The sequence below is a fragment of the Carassius auratus genome, chromosome 1 (genome assembly GCF_003368295.1).
Source record: "Carassius auratus strain Wakin chromosome 1, ASM336829v1, whole genome shotgun sequence".
Classification (NCBI taxonomy): domain Eukaryota; kingdom Metazoa; phylum Chordata; class Actinopteri; order Cypriniformes; family Cyprinidae; genus Carassius; species Carassius auratus.
The window spans coordinates 32777921-32792202 of NC_039243.1; the positions used below are offsets into that span (position 1 = coordinate 32777921).

General features: G+C 39.3%; 1 long non-coding RNA gene across 1 annotated transcript; it reads right to left on the minus strand.

The window, feature by feature from the left end:
- Nucleotides 1-1771: 1771 nt before the first annotated feature.
- On the minus strand, nucleotides 1772-10534 carry LOC113089773 (uncharacterized). The gene is made up of 2 exons (XR_003286968.1): nucleotides 9909-10534; nucleotides 1772-2135 (listed from the first exon to the last, which is right to left on the minus strand). It is a non-coding gene; the product is annotated as an uncharacterized LOC113089773 (long non-coding RNA).
- Between the last annotated feature and the right edge of the window lie 3748 nt (nucleotides 10535-14282).

Sequence of the window (14282 nt, forward strand, 5' to 3'; positions counted from 1 at the left end):
AGCTGAAAGCTACACTCCTGACTTTACTCTCGAAGCTCAGCGAGGTGTGTTGTCTCACACATTAATTGAGGGAATAGATGTATTCCTGTCACCCAGATGCACTTCAAACGGATGAATGTGAACATGTTTAGCCTCACTTGTCAGATTTGACCTCTCAGTGATTTGGTCCGAGCACTGATTGGGGTTTGACCTGTGATGGAGCTGTTCCTGTAATGCTGCAGGAGACCTCAGTGCTCTCCGTTATTGATTTCACAGAAGCGGAGGGGAGGAGGTTCATCATCATCATCTCTCCCAACAGCCCCTGTGGCACCCAGAGACCCGCCGAGACCATCAAAGACAAGAAGAGGAGAGATTAGGGGTGTAAGAAAGAAAGAGAAAACTCTTTGAGCGAATGAATGTGTAAGAGGAGGATGAAATGATAAGAGGAACAAAGGCACGGAGGAAAGGGAAAATCCTAGCATTTAGAAGTCCTGATGCGTCTGTCCCCGAAGGTGCATTTCTTAACGAGACATGGTTTCCCATTCATTCTTCACTCTTTTAAAACACCACTCTAAAGTTTCACTTGCATGAGCTTGAATGTTTCTTCATGTTCGGTGGGTGGCTGAGGAAGGCCATGTTAATTAAACCTCAGGGAGTTCTGTGCATTTGAACGTCACAGACATTGCAAACATGTTGACTACGCAGTACACATTAACGCAGGAGACGTCAAGTTGCTGCTAATTTGCGCACGCCAGACCTCTCTGCAGTTTTCCCAGCTGTAAGTTATTAATGTTTGTCATTAGACACATTATGCTCGAGGACGGTGACTAGAAACCAGCACATTTATATGGGACAAATATTTACAATAGCATGCTCTGGAGTGCTTGAAGAAGAAAGCATCCCAACTGCATTAACGAATGGTAATTAACCACGGGGGTCTTCCTGATCCGGGGGGGCAGATAAATTGGTCCCTGAGATGCTCGGGACAGTCTTGAGCTAATCCTTCATTACAAAAAGATAAATGCAAACGACATCATTAGCATAAACCTGATAAAACTGCAGTCGGATTCTTACGGTTCATTTTGAACGGATGGCTTTCTGACTGTATGCAAAGAAGGAAAGAGCGAAAAACAATGGAGAAAGTCAAATCGTATTTTAACTAAATATAAGAATGGTTTGTTTGTTTTTTTCTCTTTTACGAGGCATCCAGGTTTTAAATCATTCAAAACAGACACAGGAATGTGTCTTAAGATTTATGATATGGTATATGTTCAATATTCAATTTCATATTGGATGGCATGTCATTATTTCTGCAACTGAAATGTATGTATAAATGTATTGATGATATCATAAAACCGTACTGTATATACAGTGTAGATATATTACATGTTATCTGCATATACTTGCATGCAACCAGAAAATGCGGTGTTCAATTGTGAATTGCAAAATGGTCTGGTCTCTGTTATGGTGATAGATATATTTGCAAGTGAATGCAAGCACCAGTTTTAGTTCTTCATGAAGCGCTTTCTCATAAAATCTCCTTATTGAGAAATTAAAATACTTGGTACATGTAATACTCAGTCAGCCAAACATAACTATAGTTTATATTATTATAAATATAATTTTTTAAATAATAGGATTTTTGTGTAATTGGGAAACATTTCCTTTTAGCTTTAAAAATACTTGCTATTTCTTTCTGTTGTAGACAATCAAACAAGAAGAAAAAGCTCAAACAAATAATCCCACCATAGAAGATCCCAGCGAGCATTCACAAAAGAAAGAGACATGCAAGTTCAGTTTTTAATCTTTTATTTCTCTGTGTTGATTATCCAGCTTACACTGACATGCTAATGTGTCTTAAATATTCTTCATGTGAAAGTCAGGTCAAAACATCAAGTGCACGATAATTTACATCCAACTAAAACGCTAGATCAAATCAAGAAAGAATAATCTCCCCAACAGCTGGAGACGAGGGCCTCTGCTGCCATGCGGCTTTACGGCCAACACACATCAGTATTACAGTCTCTCGCTCCCTTTCTGTCTCTTTTTCTCCTCTGGTCAGCCGTTTTCGCTGACTGCAGCTGTAAGCGAAGCCAGTTCCTCTGTCAGCACTTTGCCCTCCTTCATCTTCTCCAGCATGGCGTCCATCAGCAGGCCTGCAGAGAGAGAGAGAGAGAGAGAGAGTGAGAGAGACAGAGAGAGAGAGAGAGAGAGAGAGAGAGAGAGAGAGAGTGAGAGGGAGAGAGAGAGAGAGAGAGAGAGAGAGTGAGAGGGAGAGAGAGAGAGAGAGAGAGAGAGACAGAGACAGAGAGAGAGAGAGAGAGAGAGAGAGAGAGAGAGAGAGAGAGAGAGAGGAAAGAAAAGAAAAGCTGTCAAAAGAAGAGAGAGGTTTTTTTCCCCTCCGACAGCTTCTCAGGGGTGTCTTCGGCTTTGATGACGACTCTAACCTGTGATGAAACTCAAGACTTCACTCTGATTAATTATGACATGGAACAAATTCAAGGATCAGGTCATGAAGGCTTCACTTCAGTCTCCAGAAGAAAGTGCAGCTGAACACATCTCCTCTACTGCTGAATGAGATTGTTTTGAGGTTTGATTTGCTGCCACCGCTCCTAGCAGTGAGAGGTGTGTGTGTGTGTGTGTGTGTGAGTGTTATTTAAATGGGGAGTCATCTCATTTATCACCAGTAAAATTTGGAGTGCCACAAGGATCCGTCCTAGGTCCCCTTCTATTTTCAATATACATGTTGCCCCTTGGAAATATTATTAGAAAATACAGGATTAGCTTCCACTGTTATGCTGATGATACTCAGCAATGAGACCAGATGAAACTTCTCAATTATCTAAGCAAACAGAGTGTGTTAAAAATGTAAAAGATTGGATGACAAATAATTTTCTCCAATTAAATTCGGATAAGACAGAGATATTACTTATTTGACCAAAAAACACTACACAGAATCTTGTAGATTACAATTTGCAACTAGACGGATGTACTGTTACTTCCTCTACAGTCAGAAATCTGGGTGTTATATTAGACAGCAACTTGTCTTTTGAAAATCATATTTCCCATGTTACAAAAACTGCATTCTTCCATCTTAGAAACATTGCCAAGCTACGAAACATGTTATCTGTTTCTGATGCAGAAAAGCTAGTTCATGCATTCATGACCTCTAGACTGGACTATTGTAATGCACTTCTAGGTGGTTGTCCTGCTTCGTCAATAAACAAGCTACAGGTCGTCCAAAATGCAGCAGCTAGAGTCCTTACCAGGTCAAGAAAATATGATCATATTACCCCAATTTTACAGTCTCTGCACTGGCTACCTATTAAGTTCCGTATCAGTTACAAATTATCATTACTTACCTATAAGCCCTAAATGGTTTAGCTCCAGTGTAGCTTAGCTTAGTTTAGCTTAACTAGCCTTCTACCACGCTACAACCCATCACGCTCCCTAAGGTCACAAAACACTGGACTTTTGGTCGTTCCTAGGATAGCAAAGTCCACTAAAGGAGGTAGAGCTTTTTCACATTTGGCTCCCAAACTCTGGAATAGCCTTCCTGATAATGTTCAGGGTTCAGACACACTCTCTCTGTTTAAATCTAGATTAAAAACACATCTCTTTCACCAAGCATTCGAATAATGTTTCTCTTAAATTGTGAGTGTAGTTGTATCTGATCAAATGTGCATTCTTATTCTTTAGCTTGGGTTAAACTAATTAATTTTACTGTGTTGGATCAGCAGCTATGCTAATGATGTCTCTATGTGTTCTCTGTTTCTGCTGGATCTTCATCCCGTGGTAACTAGGATTTCCACAAGCTCCAGTCTGGATCCAGAACACCTGAGAAGAGATGATGCTGACCCTCAGAGGACCTCAGATGATGCTAACCCTGAGTCAACAACAGAACTAACAAATATTGCTACAAGAGTGACTGCATCATATAATAATTGCTGTTAATAATTTTCATCATCTGGCTGACTACGTCTTGTATTAAGTTTTTCTGAAAAATCCTGTCATACGTGCACAACCTGACAGTCACCACTTATAAGCTACTACTAAATATTGTAGAAACATAATTTTCTGTAAAGTAGCTTTGTAATGATTTGTATTGTGAAAAGCGCTATACAAATAAACTGAATTCAATTGAATTGAGTGAGTGTGTGTGTTTGTCAGTATGTGTGTGTGTGTGTGTGAGAGAGTGTGTGAGTGTGTGTGTGTGTGTGAGTGTGAGTGTGTGTGTGTGCTTGAGCTCTAACCTATACTCTGACTCTGCTTTCTTCTTCCCCCCAAAACCTTCTCAAGGACTCGGTGGTAATTAGCATCGGGGATCAAAGGCCTGCATCATCCATAAATATTGAATTAAACTTTTCTAAAAGACACACACAGTAACATGCATTTTTATACTCTTCATTGAGCGACTTTGCACAGAAAAAGAAACGTTCTTAACTCCAGCAGAATCCAGCGAATCAGACCCAAAAGAGAGGCGAGTGAGAGATGCATGACAGATGAAGAGGGAGCCAGCGTGTGTCTCATTAGAGAGAGAGGGAGCAGAGCTTTCCCGCGGGGCAGGTAGACTGGAGCAGAAGCTGCTCTCTGTGCTGCTGACTTCATCAAAAGCCAGCTTGAGCTGCGCTAAACTTGAAATGGCTGCAGGGGTTACGGCAAAGGAATGTAATATGATTTAATTACTCTTAAGAAATGTACCATTTTATTGCACAACACAGAGACGCTGCAGCATCTGATGGCACACTAGGCTGTGAGGCCTGGGTCACATCTCAAACGGCCCGCGGGGACGGAGACTGCGTCATTATCATGTAACAGCTGCTTTAGCAGGTAATCTCCTCCCTCTGGACAGCCCCGCTGCGCTGCTCACTATTCAGCAAAGCTCTCTTTTGGGCTGCGTTTTCATTAACACACCCAGGAGTTGATTCGGAATCGACTGGTCTGGCCCGAGGAGAAGTGAGGAGGAAAAAAAAACACCTGCAACAATATGAAGGTGTTTTAAAGTCCAATTAAGTGACGCTGGTTTCATAGAGTGTGAAGGAGCCCGGGGCGAAGCTACAGGCCCAGTCACAATACACTCTGAGCTTCAGCCCACTGACACACACACACGGACACACACACGGACACACACACACACACACACACTGATACATACATGGACACACACACACGGACACACACACTGATACACACACACACACACACACACACACACACACACACACACACTGATACATACATGGACACACACACACGGATACATACATGGACACACACACACACACACACACACACTGATACATACATGGACACACACACACTGACACACACACTGATACATACATGGACACACACACACACACACACAAACACTGATACACACATGAACACACACACACACTGACACACACATGGACACACACTGATACACACATACACTGACACATACATGGACACACACACACACTGATACACACACTGACACACACACACACACACACACACACACACACACACTGATACACACATGGACACACACGGACACTCTCTAAACAGATTGATCAGGATGATCAATTGATCTTTTGTTAGCGTTCTTAAAAGGGGTCAAATGATGTTGTTAAAAGAACATTATTTGGTGTATTTGGAGTAATGAAATGTGTTTATTTGGTTTAAGGTTAAAAAATCACATTATTTCCCACATAATGTACATGTTTCTCCTCTATGCCCCGCCTTCTGAAACGCATCCATTTTTACAAAGCTCATCTTTCTGAAATGCGAGGTATTCTCTGATTGGCCTTCATGATCTTCTTCACGAACCAAGAGCTTGTAACACTCCACACAGAAAGGAAACATTGAAATTGCATCATATGACTCTTTAAGAGTAGTTTTTGTGAGGCGCAAACCAGGAATAGATTTATGTAAAATCTGCTGAATATTTCTGGAATCCCCAAATCTGTTGGTTTCTGGTGACACTTCCATACTACTGGATGAAGTCTTCCTCATCTAGGCCACCATGGAGTGCGGATGAAAAAGCAACAACAACATGGCGCTCTGTGATCACAGAATAATATAAAGCTTTCTGATCTTTGATCTTCACAAAATTAATTTGAAATCAAAATTATTGAACGTGGGAATTACAAAAAAAACAACAACCAACCAAAACATCCAAGACCTACTAAAGTCTGCATTTGATTAGAAGATAATGAATGTGTCACATGTGGGAAAACAAGAGATCAGGTAAGAAAATCAAGCGTAGCACCAATCTATTCTTCTGTGCCAGTAATTACCCAGCCTGCATCGCCTCTCTTCCCATTCTCCCTTCCAATCCACCGGAGGCCCATATGAAAGGGAATTGGACACTTGGGGCAACAGATACTTGTAATTAAAACTCCTTTTTTAAATGTTGTTTCTTACATCGTCAGGTCTATACAACCTGAGCCGGTAGATCTGACCTAAATACAGTGTAGAATAAACACGGAGTCTTTGTTCCCTCTCTCTCTCTCATTAGGAACTGATGGAGGGGCGGGAGCTGAACCAGGATCAAACAATAGCGCTCCGCAGACGAAGCTGTCACATCAGGTTCAGCGGGGCTTGATGAACACATGTGGAGTGACGGTCATCAGCGGTCAGTGAAGAACCAGAGGCTCCCGGTCAAATATCTCCAGTTTAAAGGCTGTTAGATCTGTGCTCTTTGTGTTTCTGTTTCTTGACTCTAAAAACAGCATGTGGTTTAACCGTAAAATAAAAATCATTTTCAGATATGAATGTACACGTCTTTCTTTATTTATTTACAAATATCATAATTCATGCATATACATTTTTTTTTTTTGGGGAAGTCAGCCTACTATATTTTACACCTGCACAACGTGATTTTTTAAAATTTTCTAATAATTATAATTTAGCTTTCTATTAATTAGGTTTTTCACTTCATTATGATATAAGGATAATTGTATCACCCTGACGTGTATTTTCTTCTGTCATGTTGTTACTGTTTAATCTAAATCTACTAAATCTAGAATTACAGCAAAAAAACTATTAAAATTGTTCTCAGTAACTGAATGTAAATATTAGATGAATATAATTCAATTAAAGCTGTACAGAAATATAAAAACAAAATCTAAAATTACAAGAGCACATGACATGAAATTATCAAAATTATACAAAAAAGGTATTCAACATAGTGATCATTACTTTAGTAGTATATAAATACTAAATTAACACTGATGTCCCCCCTCAAATAAATATAGATAAATCAGAAATAATTTAGAAAATCATTCTCATCATAGAAGAGGTGTGGATAAGTCATCACGCTGCTTTTGCATGTTTCCTAAATTATATTGCTGAGCAAATTAAAGGATTATAAAAATATTTCAATGGCATGGGCTTGAAAACCTGAGGAAGAGGAATATTAATAAGCTGATGAGTTACACACCATTTATGATATTAAAGCAAAACAAGGAAGCTGGCACAGATCACTGCTTTAATCATCAATTAAGCACAGATTCTGTCCCCTAAAAATGAATCACCACACATACAGTAAATGTCAGAACATGGAAAAGCTCTCCGAACAGGAATATTTCAGCATTCCAATCGTGCACTAATATGAGGACGGACTTCTGTCAGGACGAGATGAATGTGCTTGATAAATGACTGCAGGCAGCCTGGCTCAGTTCATTAGCTCTAACAGTCATTTCCATCTCTTCATAAAGGCTGTGGTGTTATAATTTACCTCTAGTCAATAATTAGGAATCCACAAATAAACGCAAGCAATTAAATGTGTACTGCTACTGGGCGAAGGGGGTCCCAGGGCTAGACGAGGGTTTGCGGGTGGACACTCAGCATAGGATGTGTTATTCACGGCCTGACATGTTAAACCACTGGGAGCACTGTGGACTCGATGCTTATAGGTCAGTGATGTTATTCCCAGGTTGTGACCCTCGAGTGAGGAAGCGTTGTTGTCTCATTAAGGGAGAAGGGAATGAGTTTAGAGGTGCTCGGAGCACTTCGTGGCAAGAAGAGGGGAAATAAAAAGCCAGATATCCAGAGAGAGAGAGAGAGATATGTTCATTAATGTTATCTGAGGCTAGCAAAGCAGAAACACACTGTGGCGAAGGCAACAGATCAGAAGCAACAGCCCGTAAGCTTCTGTGTGATTTCTGTTCCTGCGCGACTCAGACAGGCAGATAAAATGACATGAGAGTGAAAGGCAGCTCTTCAAAACGCGCTCACCGAGTCCCAACATTATTCTGACATGCATGAGCTTGTTACGTTGACATGTGGCACCGGAGTGATGGCCGCGCTATTGACAGGGCCACAGCGGTAATAGGAAGTCGTCACAGTAGTTCCACCATTAGCTGCTGACAGTGACAGCTCACGCTATACACCGAGACTGACAGGCCAGAGAAAAGACCTCGCTTAGGTAACACACACACACACACATTACCATCCCTGATTTTCCACAAAACAGCAGCAGCACTGACATATGGCACCCATGGAGCTTCACGTACACCAGTGGCTCTGGAGAATCAGATGAAGATCAAACAACATAGACCCATCGGAAAAAACATGCATCTACCTACATTTTTACTCCGACTTCTAAAACGTATCTGTTCCTACAAAATAAACACTAGAGGGCATTAAAAGATCAGCCAGTTTGATTCCTTTTCACACACATTATGATAAGAGATTAACTCATTGAGCAATGCTATGCTATACCACAACCTCAGAATGCGATTATCATAGGGCATGATTTGTAAACTAATAAATATGCTAAAACTAAAATTGTAAAATGAATCGTTCGGGTCCTTGACTCTGATTGGCTGAGCTGTGTTCGAAGCTGTTTATTCTACAAAGACATACCTTTGTTTACTTCTGTGTGTTGCCCGGCAACCACTTTGTTACTTTGTTGGAACCGTAACTGTTTCTGAGGAACGACACTGATTGGCGGAAGAATATTTTATTAATATCATTAGACATTATTTGCTCTGTTTTATTTTGTGAAACCTTACTACATATATGGAATAACTGTTTTATAAAAGCAATAACCCCTTTGAAGCTGTGGTTTACAGTGAATTTATAAAAGCTAAAGATGCTTTATCGCCATTAACAGGACTTTTAATTACTGAACTGATACGTACAAGAATAAATGCTATTAAATGTTGCCAGATTCACATTCGTCTGAATTTTGCACCAATTTCTAGGGCTGGTTGATGCTGGGTTTTTTTTTTTTTTTTTATCAACTTATAACAACGAAATTATTCAAGTAGCCTAACATTTTCTATATTAACCATCTAAGAAAGTTCGGGTTAAAGAAATGTACTTGTTAAAAAACACATCTCACAAAAATCTCCTATTTGTTAAAAAATTATATTTAAAACAAATCTCAAAAGTCAAGGCAATTCAAACTGAAAATGACTAGAAGTACAGCAGCAGCAGATTATTATTAACGATTAATGTTTTGTAAAATCAAGGAAATAGCAGCAGCTTCCAGACATGTGCATGTATTTCTTTAAGAAAAAATTATATATTTTTGTTTATGTATAAAATATTTATATATAATATAAAATATATATAACAATTTTTATACGTATGTATGTGTGTGTATTTATATATACATAAATATGCACACTACACACTTTAGATGTGAGGAATCGTTTGACTGATTTTTATTCAAAATTGTGATTCTTCAAATTTAAAAAAATGACACTGTGGCAGATGAAACTGTAACAGATGTCCCAGTCCTATCACTCACTGAACACGTGTCGTGAAACATGTGAGACACAACGTAACATCGATGCGCAGCGACGTCGCCACAGGCCTGTTCTTCAAATGAGATGGAAACATGCAAGTACAACATAAACAAATCGCAGCATTGACCTAGTGCTCTGTTTCTTCCTCCCCCTAAAAAAAGAGAACATAAAAAAGCTCACCTGCCAATAAACTGGCTTGATCACTAGTCGGAGGAAGAGCAGCCTCCCCGTGGAGCGCGTTAGGGTGGGAAAAACCTGGATGAGCGTGCTGAAAGAAAAGAAAAACTAGCGCACGGGTCACTGTGTCGTGTCAGCGCAGCTCTCTGGGGACTCGGGCCGGTCTCAGCCTTGTCATACAGTGAGCAGTTGTGTCGGCCGAGTCGAGAAAACGTCGATAGCAACTTGCCTGTGAAGAGTCTCCTGCGGGCCGCTGCTCTGTTTGTGTGTGTGTGTGTAGTGTGTCAATAGCAGCCTGCTGGTGGAGAGTCTCTAGTGGAGCTCGGCTCAATCTCCCCGCATCGACAGACCTGCCAGATCAATACTTGGCCCACCACTAACAAGCTGCTTCGGGGTCTCACAGCCCAGCAGAGGAAGCAGGAGAGAGAGAGAGAGAAGAAGAAGAAGCAGAGAGAGACGGAGCTGCCTGATGGCAGTCTTCTGAGTGCTCTAAAGAGTCCAGCGGCGAGAGGCAGAGATGTGCAGCGCGGGAACAGACAGGTCACACGGGTCAAAGGTCAAAGCCACTAGCAATGTAGTGACACGTCAGAGCCTGTGAATCACACTAGATGCAGCTTTCAGGCTGACAGCCAAACACACACACACACACACACACACACACGGACGGATGGAGGAGAAATCATAAATACTTTAATGATCTCCTGCATATTATTGAGAGAGATTTAATTTTATTCCAAACAAATAAACACTACATGTAAAATGTGTTTAGAATTTTTTGGGGGAATTTGGAGGAAGTCACAAGCTAATTCAGTCAACCTTAAAACGAATAACACATATAATCGGTGTGAACGAGATTTTGCATTTCGAAACAATAGTTTCTTATCGAGCCGTTCACACCGGGAGCTACGTTTTTTTTTCTTTGTTGATTTTTTCCCTTTTTTTTTCCACAGCGAGCTCTGGGTCACGTCTGTGGAGTCGCTGCAGATGCACGCATCAGAACATTTGGTGGTGCTCATGCACTGAAAACTGGACTCTGAGCTTCACACTCCACACATGTGGAACATCAGCCCAAACCTACACGCAAAACCTACAATCAGTCAATGGTTTGAATAAAATCTCACTCAAAACATTTAGTCTTTTTTTTCTCCATCAACATTCTTTTGTCTGAATCCTGCAGCGTTTACACTTACCTGCAATAAATGACGTTCTTTCATTGCATTTTTATGTGTTCACTTTGCATTAATTATCTTTTTACTAAATAAATACTAAGGCTGTCAAAAGATTAAATAATTGTAAATGATTCATGATTTGTACTGTAGCTAATGCATAAAAAGCAAAAACAAATAAGTCAACAATAATTCATGTGCACTATATATAAGAATCAGTGCAAAGGTACATTTCTGCAATGTTTTCTCACTCGTGCATTTATTTTAGGATTCTATGTTTAAGGATTTATTAAAGTAAATCAAAACTAATCATGCAGATCTAATAATAATATATTACATTCAAAAATATATTTTTTGATATGGCCATTTATGGTTTTGCTGCTGACCTTTCATGATCAAATCACAAGAGGAATTACTTTAGCTAAACGTTACATCTGTTATATTTGTGAGTGTGTTTTTATTATTATTGTTGCTGAAATATTATTCCTGAGCGTGCGTCTCATGCTTCTGATAGCGTTCACGTGAAGACTGGAAGCGGTTCAACTTAAACATTTGGAAATCAAATCAAATAAAAGACGTTTGGCAGGTCTGATCAGAATTTTGTGATGTACTAACTATGCCAAACAAATGTGTGGTTGGCAATAATAATAATGACAATACTAGCCTTTCTAGAGTTAGGTTTGGCACAGGTCTGACCTCATCTGTGTCCAGCGGGTCTGTTTCTGTCATGCTTTCACCAGCGAACACTGAGACATCCAGCTTCCTTCTCTTTCACTCTTCTTCTTCCTCCTCAAACCGCCGTCAGCGTCTCACACATCTTGAGATCGACCAGTGCCTTTAAAACAATAAAAGAGCAGAGCACACACAGAAAAAAGAAATAGATAAGCATGAACATATCTTCTGTTTCAGTTCGGTCCAGAATGTCTGAAGGTGTGATGAACGTGTTGCGATCAAAAGCTGAAGATTGACTTTTGATGCAAGATGCACTAAGATTTCGAAGGCTCTCGTGTTGATTTGGAGAGGAATTGCACAGAAGAGACACCAAGCTTCTGAAAAACACACACACACACACACACACTTTGATTTATTTCCTTCTCTGTATGGCACATATTATAAGCGACGCTCTCAGAAGAGTGTGAATTGTTAAAATGGCGTGGGGAGCGCCGTCGAGGGCCGAGCTAAATGAGAGCTGTTGCTAAATACTGAGAGACAATTAAATGTTAAAGCTGCCACTGTACATGAGAAAGTCAATAAAGCGAGCTCCCCTTTGTTTCATTTTCAGCTTATTGATCGTAGCAATAATCTCTTGTATCATTCCCCATAAGCCTTGTGAAAGCCTGACCTTGGAATGGACAGTGGGCTCGGTCCCGGTGAAGAGAGCAATCACACGCCGCTGATCAGAGAACAGTTCTTCAGGGCATGCTCCATCTCCCACATCTCCCCATCACCGTTATTTGTTTCATAAAGCCTTCATCATAAATACTTCAAATGGATCTTCATTATATTTCAGGGGATTACACGAAGCCTGGTCTTGTGTCCTCATATTCACACACTGCCATTAGTTTCACAAGTGAACTCTGAAAACACTCGCCTTCACTGCAATTAAGGCGGAAACCTGCCGTTTGCTGCCAAAAAAACAAACAAAAAAATTATATCATTTTTATTCAATATCAAGAATTAAACAATATTTCTGTTGTGCTTTTTACATTTTCTTACACTTACTCTCCCACCAGAACGAATAATACAAAAAACAATTAACAATTATAATAATATAATATAATAATTAATTAATTCATTAATTAATATTTTTTTTTTAATAAATAATTATAATAATAATAAAATATACCTAAAAAAATCTGAGGTATCCATACATTATAAGAGTATTCTTAAGGCATTATAATGTTTAATAATTTGTGGTTATAGCTTTAAAGTTTATGATGATTTATAATACACAATGAACACTTAAATTATAATGGATTATAAATCTCATATCTTGCTATTGTTAACTCGTTACTTTCCATAAAGCAGACAAAGACAATAATATAAATAACTAAATATTTTCTGAAACAGAATATCTGATCAGATGAATGTGTAATTTATGACACGTTTGATTTGAACTATATTTATTGTAATATCAGTAAGTTATTGTACAGATCTTAAATAAATAATGTCAAGATATGACACTTAATTCATATTACATTTAGTGGATTTAACGTGTTTACTGCAATAAATAAATAATTACTGCATAAGTAAGTTTTATAATGTATTATATGATTATTTATAAGATCAAACAACACACGTTCTATTTTTATTTTTTATAATGCATTATGCATCATTATAATGCCTTAAGAATATCCTTATAATGCGTTGACAATACAGTCAGATTGCGTCAGATTTCCTTCCTGTACACCTCAGACAAAATATTAAAACACAGCTGTCCAAAAATCAGACGGTTTTGGGGCAAAATTACGATATTCATTTATAAAGAGAGGTTTATTTCCCTAAGACAGAAATCATGTTTTCATTTATTCTTTTGTTTTATACTATCCTACAGTTCAGAAATGAATAACATGCTTGTTATGTATTCAACAGACCTGAAAAATAAAGGTCATGTCATTAAATTATACAAATAATAATTAAATCGAAATATTATTTAACATCTCACAAACACACAAGTGCGGTAAGGAGCAATCGGCTGGAGTGAAAAGCGAAAGAGTTATGAAAATAATCTTTGTCCGAGGTCCAGGACATGAGAACATTCCTGTGAAATTTAGATAAATTGGTCAGCGTGAACTTTCACTTCCCTTTTGCTTTACATTTACAAGCACTGCATAAACATGATTAAACCTGCAGCGTTGAGAATCCTCCCGAGAGATGCCCAGCTCATCAACACACTGTCAGAAGAGCCTACGACTTTATTTAAAGCTTAATAGATATTCACTGTCACCAGTCAAAGGCTAGATTCAATTGACCTAAGCCCAGCGCGCGCAGAAATCCGGAAAGAGATTAAGCGAATTTATCACATGCTTCTGGAGAGTGTGATGTTACCCACAATCCCCCTGGCCACAGGGCCAATTTAGCAGTTCTCCGTCCGAGGAGGAGGATTAGACGAGCCGAGGAGAAACATTCCTCTTTAAATGACCTACCTGCGTTAAAGCACGCCGGATTGTATTAGAAGATAAACCACTGAGGAAATAAATTAGCCTTTATC